The sequence below is a fragment of the Phyllopteryx taeniolatus genome, chromosome 3, assembly GCF_024500385.1.
Source record: "Phyllopteryx taeniolatus isolate TA_2022b chromosome 3, UOR_Ptae_1.2, whole genome shotgun sequence".
Classification (NCBI taxonomy): domain Eukaryota; kingdom Metazoa; phylum Chordata; class Actinopteri; order Syngnathiformes; family Syngnathidae; genus Phyllopteryx; species Phyllopteryx taeniolatus.
The window spans coordinates 23,907,133-23,919,870 of record NC_084504.1 but is presented as its reverse complement, the minus strand read 5'-3'; the positions used below and the strand labels follow the sequence as shown (position 1 = coordinate 23,919,870).

Genomic DNA, 12,738 nt, shown 5'->3' with positions numbered 1-12,738 from the left:
CCTTTCTTCTTCAGCCCTGGATAGCCTTCAGAATCCTGTGCTGTTTTATGCCTATTCTTGAGCAGTTCTTTAACAGTGTCAATTTGTGAAATTTGCACATCAGAGGTATAATGGTAATGCAGGCATTTATTCATTGAGATAATTAGATGTGCGACGATGTCAGTGTCTGCGCCTGGGATAGCAAAAATCGCTTTCAACACAAAATACAAGAATCACCATGACTTGGGTAGTGATTCTTGTATTTTTAACTTCCCATTACCCAGCTCTGTTTGGTCTCTGATGCTACACAGAAAATGTGTGGGTGGATTTCAGTCCCTCACCCCTTTAAAGACAGGACAGCAAGCTTAGAAAAAGCCATGAAACGGCCAACTTGAACTTCATTGTGACAGGGGCTAATGAAAGGAGATGCTGAGGACCTCAGGCCTCCTTGCAACTAAGAGCAGTGTTTTGGTGAGGATTGAAATTGGCAAAAATCATCATGTAGTTTTAGCTGTTGAGAGTTCATAGCGATTTGTGGCAGGCAATATGAAAAACAGGAAATAAATGTGAGTTTTTCAAAGTGTGCTCTTTTCCAAACAACTTCTCTCATCCCCAATTTTTAAAAATGTTTTTATTAAACATTTATCTTTCCAGGTAAGAAAATTGATAACAAATTCTCATTTGCAATGCTGAGCTGGCTGCAGACAGCAGGGTAAAACAAAGAACTATACAAGCAAATACAACAAATACATTCACAACAAACAGAACAATGTGATATAGTTACATATTTCTCAAGCTATGATAAATAAAAAGTTCATAACAGGTTAAAAACAGGTGCAGCGATCAGGTACAGTATCTCTCACTAACTTATTAAACAATGATTTGGGGCTGAATGAGGTGAGTTTATTTGTTGTGGAATGTTCCAGTCGTTTGGGGTAGATCGACCAAAAACTAGTGCACTTTGGGAACAAAGAGTTTTAACACCTAAGGCTCAAAATGTCTGCCTGGGCTTTTTTGCTTATTTTGACTATGAAAGGGTCATAAAATGTCCTGTGAATAAGTGCTTTGGCCCCTTTCCCCAGAAAACTATCCATCCATCCATTTTCTGAGCCGCTTCTCCTCACTAGGGTCGCGACCATCCTGGAGCCTATCCCAGCTATCATCGGGCAGGAGGCGGGGTACACCCTGAACTGGTTGCCAGCCAATCGCAGGGCACATACCAACAAACAACCATTCGCACTCACATTCACACCTACGGGCAATTTAGAGTTGCCAATTAACCTACCAAGCATGTTTTTGGGATGTGGGAGGAAACCGAAGTGCCCGGAGAAAACCCACTCAGGCACGGGGAGAACTCCACACAGGCGGGGCCGGGGATTGAACCCCAGTCCTCAGAACTGTGAGGCTGACGCTCTAACCAGTCGTCCACATGCCGCCAGTTACAATTTTTTTTTTTTTGGCCAGTCGAACAGTTTAATGGCATTTCCATTCATTTCAATGGGTTACTATGGATTTTCAATATCTAGCAGGTTAGGGTTAGGTTATCCCTAATTTGTCGTTGCCGATGCGTCAGGGATAAAAGGGTTAAAAAAAATCCTGGAACGGAGAAAGGGGGTGGTGGTATGCATGGTGATGTGAAAGCGACGAAAGGGCCAAGGACAAAACTATTAGTTGATCTGGTTATAAGCGTGAAGATTTAGCAAAGTTTTTGTCATGTTCCTTACTCGCCCAATAAAAATACATGAATTTTATTGACAAAACCGGGAAAATCCAGTAAGTGGATGTCTAGGAAGTTGCACATTGTTTGGCATTGGTGGACATCTTTGCCCGACTGAATGCAAGTTAAGAACAATGCGAATATTCTACTTAGTTGTAACTTAAAACATCAACCTGCTGTTCTATTTCGTCCCTCCTGATCACTAATTTACACACACACACACACACACACACACACACACACACACAGAATGTAGGTGCACAAGGTGCAGTGGGAGGACAGTAGTGGACTGTCCTCCCACTGCACCTTATCTTCTGCTTTACAGTGACCACTGCCCACTTCACGCTGCCTCATCTCGCAGTCATGCCACTCAACCGCACGCTCATTATGACAGGACAGCTCTGCCTCCTATGACTATCAATAGCCTACAATGTGAATAACATGACTCGCATATGCTGTCATTAGTCTTGTGGTCTCACATGACAGCGCCTCTGGAGGAGCAACTGGAGGTCCACTGTGTGGCGGAAAATGTACTGATTGTGTTTGCATGGCATTATAAGCGATGTCATACTTTTTCATCTCCTCTGACCGGCCTTTTGTTGAGTGCGGAGGTTTAGAAGTGAATCGCGTAGGGTGGGAGGAGGAAGAAAATAAGTGGCAGAATTGTGAGAGCCTTGAAAGCAAACAACTCCGTTTGTGTGGAATATGAATTCTCCATCAAGGGGGTGGTGGGGTTGCTCTTATCCCCCCTTCCTACAACCAGCGAACAAGGCCTTCTCCACACCCGACTCCCCTCGGGCAGACAAAGTATTTATTCTGTGATGTGCAGCGATCCTTCGCAGGACAGCTGAAGCTGAATAACGTTTACAATGTTCCCGAGCTAATCAAGCCCCATAGCAGCTGATTATCCAGAGAGCACAGCCAGTCCCTCTGTGGGACTCGCACTGGGACTCAGAGTCCAGCGCTGCGTGCGTGATACAATCACACACGGCCCGATGTGTGCTTTGGCTGCCATGCACAAATGCATAGATGAGAACATGCGCACAGACAGGCGAGTTGCCTCTGGCTGGTTCCTTGTCTTTGATGTTCTCTGTTGCCTTTTGTTGCATCAGCACAGGGCTCTCTTTGTGCGCTTGCTACTCTGCACTTCTTAACACAGAGTAGTAGTAAAGTCTGAACTTGTGGATGACTCTCTGACCATTGACCTTAGAGGGGCAGTTCAAACTGGGTCACATGTCGTGATTTGCATGGTTTTTCGCCACTGAACATGCAGCAGTTGCATCAGCTGAGGCAACGTTATAAAAAGATGTGGGCATAGCAAGGAGCATTGTGAACTACTGGCAACTAAACATTTTAGTGTCTTAGAACAGTGTTTCCCCAACCTTTTTTGCACCATGACCCAGTTTCACTTAAAGAAACATTTTGACAGACCAGCATAGAAACAAATAAAAACTGGTTATTAGTTGATGGTGTAGTGCTACATTTTCCTGACCGTGGTGCAGGCGGTGTGGGTTCAATTCCCACTCAGTGGTGGTGCGAATGTGAGGCTCTATATGTGCCCTCCGACTGACTGCCGATCACCCCAGAGTGTAGTTTGCCTTTTGGCTTAAGTCAGCTGAGAAATGCTCCTGGCTCTCCACGACTCTGAAAAAGATAATAGGTATACAAAACGGATAGATGGATGTAGTAGTTGTTGTAAATAGTGCTGTGCTTCTTTCTCCTCAACAAGCCAGTCTCAGTCGGGGTCATGGGAGACAATGGCGCCCGAAGTGTATTACTTGTGTCCAGTCGACTCTGTAACTTTGTTGTGGTAGTCGTCATTGCAGAAAGTCCCAAAGATAGGCTGTTGGAAATGAAAGCAAGGTTTTCTGGGCTTTTTTTTTTTTGGGAGATTCAAAGACTTCATTGCCTCATTTGTAAGCCTGTTACCACCAATTATGCAGAGCGAGCTTGGGGTGAACACATGTCTTTTTTAAGTTGGACTGCTAATAGTCTCTTAAATGCAGCTTTCTTTCTTGGAAGTTGTATGCTGTTCTGTGTCATCATTTGGCTTTTCCACTTTCTGAAGAAACTCGAAGTATTTTTTTTTTTTGCTCATTTTTGCTTTTTTGCTACCATATCACATAACCAAGATGAGTGATTTCACATGTGTACAGAGGCACAGGCAAATGCACCTGAGTTAAAAAAAAAAAAAAAAAACTTCTTTCAGACACTGATGATTAATAAAATATTTTTTCTTCAGTCCCTCTGTGCAGCCCGGTCCAAAGTCAGCAGACCAGTGGTTGGGGAATACTTCTGAATATTATATAATCCATCCACAATCCCATTTTTTTTTAAAAAAGAGGAGTTTAGCACAAGATGTCAAAACGTTCTGTTCTATTTTAAATGTGAATAGCTGTTTAATTCAATCTACGTATTTATTAAAAAAATACATTTGAAACAACAAAGCTACTCGCCTATGGGGGCGCCCATTTTTACGTGATTGTGTGTGCAAAGTTGCGAGAATGTAATGAGTCAGCCCTTCTTGTCCGTTTTTTTACTGACAAAACCAGAGAGTTGGTACATATTCAGCAACAAGTTACACATGGGACAGATGCACTTATCTAGCCAGCTGACGCGCCGACTCACAACTGTTCTTATCATTCGGCATAGCTGGTATCCCACCTTAGTATCCCATCGTCGTCATATACTGTCATATACTATAACGTCAACACAACACCATACTGAAATCATGATTTACTGTTTTGATTTATTCCAAAATCTTGTTTGCCTTTCTTTGTTTTTGAAATTAAATACCAATTTGAACCTCGTGCAGTCCTGCCTTGCCTCCCTGCTTCCCTGCATTTGGGTCCACCACTTTTTTGCTAACTCTACCACACAAACCATTGTATTGATATAAAATGCATTCATCAAACAAATCACTTGTGCACTTTACAAGTGATTACAGTACAATATCAATATTTTGTCACACACCTATGTGGCACAAAAAGTGAACGATAAAAATACTACACTCTAGAAGCGAAAAGGCTTCTGGCTTTTTTATTTCTTTTTTTTAATCAAAATTGTTGCCGTATTAGTCTTACATCAATACAAGTAAACACATCCATTATTCTTACAAATAAACAAAGAATCATCATCTTTGTCATGTGGAGCCCCAACAACGATCTTACTTGTTAACGTTGTTTTTTTTTAAGGAAAGTTCTTTGAAGACCATAAAACCTTGACTATAAAAACGACTCACTAAAATCAAAGAATGCATGTAAACATTAGAGATTTCTGCTCTTGAAACTGCAATTTCCATTATACAGGAGCAGCAGAACAAACAAAAAAAAAAAAAACATGGCATTTGAAGGTTTCCCGTTGCAAATACGGATGATCCATTAATATTGATATTTTAGTGGTTGTGTTTGACAAATCATGAATGAATCCATGGTGACACTTAATACAGCAACACTAGCTGTAAAGTGTTTTAATTATAACGGGATGCGACGAGGAATCGCCGCATAAACATCAGACGTTGCTTAGTCAAGCCTTCCCTTCATCGATTCATCCTCGCCAGATTTGCCACGAGGAATATCAACAACCCCCTGTTTGAATACGCTACATCTCAGAAAACAAAACCAAAAAAAACTGAGCAATTCATCCACATGTTTACATATTGACACATAGGCAATCCCACAGGATCAGTGCTCTGTAAACGCGCCCCCCCGTGGTGTTTGTCGCAGCGAGGACTGGGGGCTGACAAGCCCCCTGGGGATTTATGCATGTGTTTATGAGTTTATGGATAGTACCATAACAAAAGAGGAGAGAATGAGTGTGGAGTTAGAGCGGCTAAATATGGCAGAGGTGATGAACTTCTTTTACTTAAGGCCATTCTCGTAGCTTCTAATGTTTTGCGCTTTTTTTCCACAATTTTTATTGACGTGCACATCCTTTTCGTCTTTCATCCCTAAGTCTGGCTTTCCATCCTTGAACCAGGAATATGGAAGTAATATTGAGGGATTACAATCTTTACCATAGAAGAGGAGAAACGGTTTATAAGTAACCCTATGGAAGCAATTTATGGTGTTAAAATGAAGGACGGCGCTTTGCCAAATAGGATTTCACACATGAAAAAAGCATTTAAGGAAATCACTTAAGGTGGATCATCTCAACAGAAGGGATGTTATTGTAACCCTCAGCTTTTTTACTTTGTCTCCCTAAATCGCCTGAATTCCAAACAAGGTTGGCTTCTAATACTATCGGAAATAACCCCATTGTTTTCTGAGTTGTAATCTCGCGCTCAGGCAACAAGAAGGAGATAATGAATGTATGGAGATTAACAGCCAGATTAAATAAAACAGCGTCCCGCCCGCTTGAAGCTTCCATCTTCGTTTATTTATTAAACTGTCATACAGTGGTGGGAAAGAACAAAGTGCAGATACTTTATTACAAAGTGCAGATACTTTGTTACTGCCCTTTAGCAGATTTTTCCAGCCTCTGTATTTTACTTGAATTTGTACTTCTCTAATAGCAATTTTTTTTTACTCACTTCACAACGTTAGCAAAGCTATGGGAACATGTTGTTTTGGTAGTATAAAAGCTAATTCAACGCTAGCTACCCGTTTAAAAACAATATGCAATGTATCTTTTTTTTTTGTCCTCATATACGTTTTTTTCGGATGCGTATTTTATGTACTTGACGGTAAAAGTTTTTTTTCTTCTTTTACTTTTGTACTTAAGTACGTTTCAGAGTCTGTACTGCTTTACCTAAGTACAGGAGTTGTATCATTAATTCTACTTTTATCAAATTTTCTTTTGTACCTGTACTTTTACCTAAGTACAGCGCTGCGCGCGAGTACTTTTCCCAGGTTTAAAATGCAAGTTCATCAAGCTCCACCTTGGCCATTCGCCGATCTCATAGGTCTGTTTACTCGACTTGATGTTCAGCGGCAGGTTCCTCCCAACATCACACCTGTGCCTGCAGCTGCTGCTGTGAGCATTTAGTGAAGATAAGGCCTCACGGATCATTCGCTCACCACTCCGGGACATGTGTGCAGCCCAAAATGACTGGAATCAGTGGTATGCGTCCTCAGGACCGAAAGCCCTGTGTCTGCAGCACACATAGCTGAGCATGGCATTCCTGTGGAGACACCACCCTAATTGAAGGGGCTGAGCTTGTTGCGCTGAAAATGCAGCATGCAAATTACTCCTTCCAAAGTAAAATTATTACGATTATAGACCCGTTAAATGCTTCAAGTACAGGTTCTTTCTTTTTAAATGAAAATGCATAAAAGTCAGGGACGAGATAAATGATTCCCACTTTGCATTTAGCCTTCATTCATTGTTAAGACTTGCTACTTTAGTACATTGATATTAACAGTGGTTAAATTCTTTTCACACTTATCACAGTTGAGATTGTTAAAATGTTACTTAAAAGGTGCCTGTGCTGTTCATAAAAGTTTTAACATGGAACGCGATTGTGTCCGACAGTTTCCACTGTAGTATTTGTTATTCCGTGTATTCGTTTTATTTTGACGAACACGCAGCATAAAGGATTATTACAGTGACCGCGCTATAGGTCCAAAGCTGCAGTACAGACAGACCATATAAAAACAATTTTGTAGTCCTCCCACACACTTTAAACACACTTTAACTTATTAAACCATGCTTTTAAAAATAATCTTTAACACATGTTCTCCCTATTTTGCCGGCACAATTCTCTAAATAAGAGGTATAGTGTGCTTGCTTCAAGCTGTTTATTTGTCACTCCTTTTTATTGTAAAATTGACACATGAAGCAGAAGAGAATTAAACACGAAAATGGTCAACCTAATTTTCTTCAAACAAAAATCAGCTAGCTTAATGCTAACATACAGGACCGTATAATGTGAAACTCCATAGGCGGTAACACACACACAGCATATTCTCCCTGCTCTGTGGGAACTACAAATATAACAGCAAAACATAGAATTGTATTACATTGGCCGGGCATCCTTCTCTTTGCTCTTGATTACACTGCATCTCTATCAGTAGACCTCAGTGCTCCCTGGCATGTTACAGCACACAACGTCATACTAAACTGAAGGTGCACAACTCAAAATTTGGACTTACTTTTATACTATAAAAACCCATGCAAAGTGATCGCTTAAAAATTGATCCAGCATGGTCAGAAACTTTGAACCACATTATAACGGAACACCCAAATTCACATGTGCACTGTTTGCGTTTTCATCAATACAACATTCATATTATTTTGTTTTGAAAATTTGACTCCACACAATGTCACAGTGTCGTGGGTTTAGCAGCCAGTAAACTCACTAAGAATCGTGTACCAGAATGACCTTTGAGCCCAGCCACTGTATGTAAAGCATCTTGGATTGGCTGTCATTCCTTTGTGTACTGACAAAGAAGAAGCGTAATTTCCGAAAGATGAAAAGGATGAGTTGGATTGTGACAGGCAGAGAGGTGGCAAGCAACCTACTTGTGTCAGAAAACGTTTTTTAATCAATAGGGCTTTGCCTGAAACATATAGCCAATCCTATGGATGCAATGCATGCGGCGGACCTAACTGCAGAGTCCTCGTACTACAAATGTGCCTATAACATGACTACACTTGGCTGCAGTTTTTAAGGACACTGAGTGAGCAGCCATTAATAATGCACGAGAGACCAGGCTGCACTTACCACTCACAGCAGGTCGCATTTACGGTCAATCCTTTCCTTCAAGTACATTTTTACTCTCTGCAAAAAATTGCCTTTTACGGTAAATCTGCTCAACTGTGAAGGTTGGAACGCGGCGGCTCAGTTTAAAGTCACTTACATTGTGTGTGTGTGTGTGTGCGTGTGTCTGTGTGTGTGTGCTCGCGCATGTGTGTCCACATCCACTCACAATAATGAGCTTCACGACAGCTCGCCCTCCAGAACAGAAGAGCCGGTCGTGCTGCATGGCGGGGTGTCTTCAGGGTGCTGTGTTTGAATAACACTGAACAAGCAATTCATCCCACAAATGATAAGTAGCTCATTATTTTTGTTAGCACGCACCACCTGAGGATTAGCACGAGTGAATGTACTCTGGTAAATTTCATAACAGATGCTCAGGAAATTCCCCTGACCACACAGATTTTTTTTGCTGGCTGGCTAGATATCCTAATTTGAAACTACAGACAAACAGTTTTAGACAAAATTTGGACACGGCAGTACGGCAGTAACTGAGCGTGCCTTCAAGTGCTGCGCAAACTACTTAATTACGTGCCGTTTGTTATGTGGAAATCCAGTATGTCAAGTGCTGTCGTAAACAGAGGACCCCCGTAACAGCTCCCAGACTGCTGGGAAGACTCTACAAGATGTTGGATTGTGTCTGTGGGAATTGTTGTACATTTGTCCAGAAGAGCATTTATGAGGTCAGAGGTCAGTTTGCCCCTTTTAACACTGTCCATCTAAGCAAACTTTTTCAAAGCTTTTTCCTGGGTTGCTGTCCTTTGTGTAAGGCTATGGTTCTCAAACTAGGGCCCGCAGGCCTATGCCACCAGTGCCCAGGTGAAGACTTGTGGCAAGCGTATAAGCCAAAGCTAGCGAGGCTAACCGCTATTCTCATCCACCACTATCTTAGTTTCGCATACTCGGACGAGTCGGACCTGACCAGCTGTATGAAGACTATCGTCCTTTGTAAATTGGCGAATTGGAAGACGAGATGCCAAAAACGTATATTGATTAGTTGACCTCAAACGTTAAACGTCGATGGGTAGTCTTAAAGTCGACCAGTTGAGTAATCATATAGTGAGTGTTGCGCCAAACAAGCAAACATACTAAACCAGTCCTCCCTACCTTAGATTTGGTCCATTTTACAGCTCTATGATTGTAACAGGCCAGGAAAAGTTAGGTTTAAATGATAAAAAAAGAAATCAATCTTATGTCATTTAAATTTTATGTTAGGGAACGCTGTCACTCTATAAGCGGCTACTATAATGTGAAGTTTAGTCCGCGTCACCCTTTGTGTTGAAAGCGATCATCTCTGTCTGGCGCTGACATTGCCGTGCATCGAATCAAGTGAATGCGTGAAGCCGCAACAGATGTGTGAATGCGCACTACAGAAATGGCAATGTCGCGCTTCAGGGAGTTGTGTCTGAGAAGCACAGGTGAATATATGCTGACTCTAACGTTACGCCTCTGATGTGCTAATTTTCCAGGAAGGCAGTGTGAAAGGGAATTGTGATGTCGAAGGCCTGTGTTTGACAGAAAAGGGTCTTCTCCAAGCCATTCCCACAACCAGGAAAATGCTGACACAGATAACAAGGCACTTGTCGGCTGTGTGAAAACAACCCTCCGACCAAACTACTTGTGCCCTACATAACCATCAGCTTGTGGCAGTACTTGACAAAATGGGTCAATGTTCATTCTATTTAAAAAACGCGAGTCAAACACAGGTCAATTATATGTTCGTTCTTGCAGGCGTCAACAATTCCACAAAAGCAGATTAGCTGTTTTGCATTGAAGCGATTTGCATGAACAAATGTCAGGACGTTCCTCTTTGTCTCCTCCGCCCTTACAAACCTGCGTCTTCTTGGCTTCGCCCAATTCTTGCATTTATCTGGGCGGGTGTTTTAAAATCGCTGTTCAAAAGATGTTGCTGCACACAGACAGGTGGGGCTTATAAAGGGACAGTGATGGCATCTGTGAGACTTCTATTATTGAAAATCGTGAATTGATGAGATAATGACAGCTAATCACTTTGCAAACTTGAAGGCGTGGCTAATTACTGCATGTGTTGTGTTTAGCACAACCCTTCATTATCTGCATCGGACTGGCACCTTTTGTTTACTCCGCGTAGCAGAAAGCTTGTTAGTTGGTATGCAAATACACTTAACACATTTTTCTTTGAGGTGGAGATACGTGTTAAGTTACGGTACAATCCACATGAAGGTCAATCGATTAACGTCTGTCCTCTGTCCTCTTCTGGCATTTTAAAAGACTTGTTTCCACCTAGAAACAAGGTTCAGTTCATTATGATACACACTAAATAACCAATCTTAATCAAAAGTGTGCGATTTTTCAGTAACCCAAGAAAAACACCATTTTAGGATCCATTTACACTTACTAGTTTTTAACTCATTCAGTTCCAGCACTCCCAGTTAACATGAATATTAGACTTCTATAGCAGTCAATGGCAGTGAGTGTGTTTCAAAGAAAAACAGATAAAACATGATTTGCAAATAAAATTAAAAACGTTGTGAATAAAGTAAAAGAGTACTATTCTAGTACTTTTTCTTAACCCAACAAAACTAAAAACATCATATTCGGGGGCTGTTTAGAGAGAAACATTTCAAGTAAAAACACTAAAAGCTGTATATTTTTGGGCACTTTTTTGCAAAACTTTAGAACTTTTGAAAATAGGTCCCAAAAAGGATGATTTTAAAAATGATTGCATTATAGTACGTGACATTTATTCACAAATAGCGGAACAAAGGGTTGTTACTGTGTGTGTGCCAGTTAAGATAATAAGCTCAATAACACTTCTTGAGTATGTTTATTATGACCAATGGGACGCACTACTCCGGAACTCAAATACACATGTAAAACGTGTTTACTAGATCATTCTGTTCTAAATGTACTCATAAAAATAAAATGGACTTGGAGAGGAAGCAAAGCTCTTTGTGTTTCTTATTTGAAAATCATGTCCTCACTGTGCTGTGTTGTGTCGCTCTTCTTTACAGCTTTACTGCTGCTGACAGGTCACACTATTTACTGAGGACTCGGCTATCATGCCATCAGTGGAAACACAACCCTCATCAGCATTTACCAAACTGCAGTGTCCTGAAGCAAAGTGAATTTTATTGCTTGTTGGAAACGTGGCTTGAGGTCACTAGGAACCATAAATTAGCCTAATGACTGACAATGGGACAAAAAAAAATTCCATTTATTTTTAAAGTTTATTAACGGTTCGGCTTTAGGCGGAGGTCTGTGCTCTTCCAAGTGCTATTCCAGTTGACGTAGTTCAGCTCTTGTCATTTGTCAAAGGCCTTTCTCATGAAGTTTTTCAGACACCTACTGATAATCACGCTGAAGTCAAACATCTGTAAGCTTGTTTTACAGCTCCAGGACAAAGGCGACCTTCACAGAATTTAACTCCCAAATGTCTGCACGCTCACGCAGATGTAAGCAGCCCCTCAACGTCTTTACCCCCACCATGCAAAACACAAAATCTATGCGGGGCCTCCAAACTGCACCAGCAGGTGCTTATCTCGCTCATTCCGACCCCTTGACCTGTATGCCCAGCTGTGGTTGTGCTGAGGCCCTGATAGGACGCCATTAGTCAAGGTCAAGGAGGAAGTGGTACGACTAAATCTCATTTATCAGCTGGGCCATACTGGACACTGGGAAAAAAAACAAAAACTGTTGGCCCGGAGAAAAGGGAAGTTACCGTGAGGTGTGTCCGTTACCACAATTTACATAAAAGACAAAAAGGGAAGCATTTTATTACATGCAACCTGGACTATTTCTCAATGTCACTGAGCTTTGTGCACATGTAGAAACACGCTTGCAGCAACTCACTCACTACACAATGTGGATATGCAATAAAACTTCTACATTTGATACAAGATGCTATATTTTACCATAGTTTCAAGTGTTAATGGGTAGAGTAAAATTGAAGGATGTCGGGGCAAAGTTGGAATTCACATGCTAAAACCAATCTAATGTAGATGTTACCCAGTTACTCATATTTCAAGATAACTTCCTACATCTCATCTGCGTGTTGATGGTGACAAACGGTTGAACTTTTGCTTGTAAGATTCCAACTTTTTTTCTCTCATAAGCTTTTTTTTTTTTTTCAGTGTAGCTTTAATACTCCCTCATAATGTTGTGATGCAAGCCATGTTGAATTTTTTTTTTTTTTTACAGTATGCCACAGGCCAATAACAAATGAGCTGGGGGCCGCAAATATCCTTCGTGCCGGACTTTGGAGACCCCAGAGTTCACATTCATAGTTCAGTTGATATTTTTTCACCACATTAAAACTTTATTTTTCAAGTAACCGCCCCCTCCCTCCCCAAATGGTATTATTTTT

General features: G+C 41.2%; 1 long non-coding RNA gene across 2 annotated transcripts in view; it reads left to right on the top strand.

Annotated features, from left to right (window-relative positions):
* The window catches only part of LOC133475880 (uncharacterized), a 64,282-nt gene that overhangs the window by 30,919 nt on the left and 20,625 nt on the right, over positions 1-12,738 (top strand). The window contains exon 3 of one of the 2 annotated variants that reach the window (XR_009787967.1): positions 9,863-11,297. The exons of the other annotated variant lie outside the window; for it this stretch is intronic. This is a non-coding gene — a long non-coding RNA (uncharacterized LOC133475880). Of the gene's footprint in view, positions 1-9,862; positions 11,298-12,738 lie in introns of those variants that run through there. 2 annotated transcript variants of the gene reach the window in all.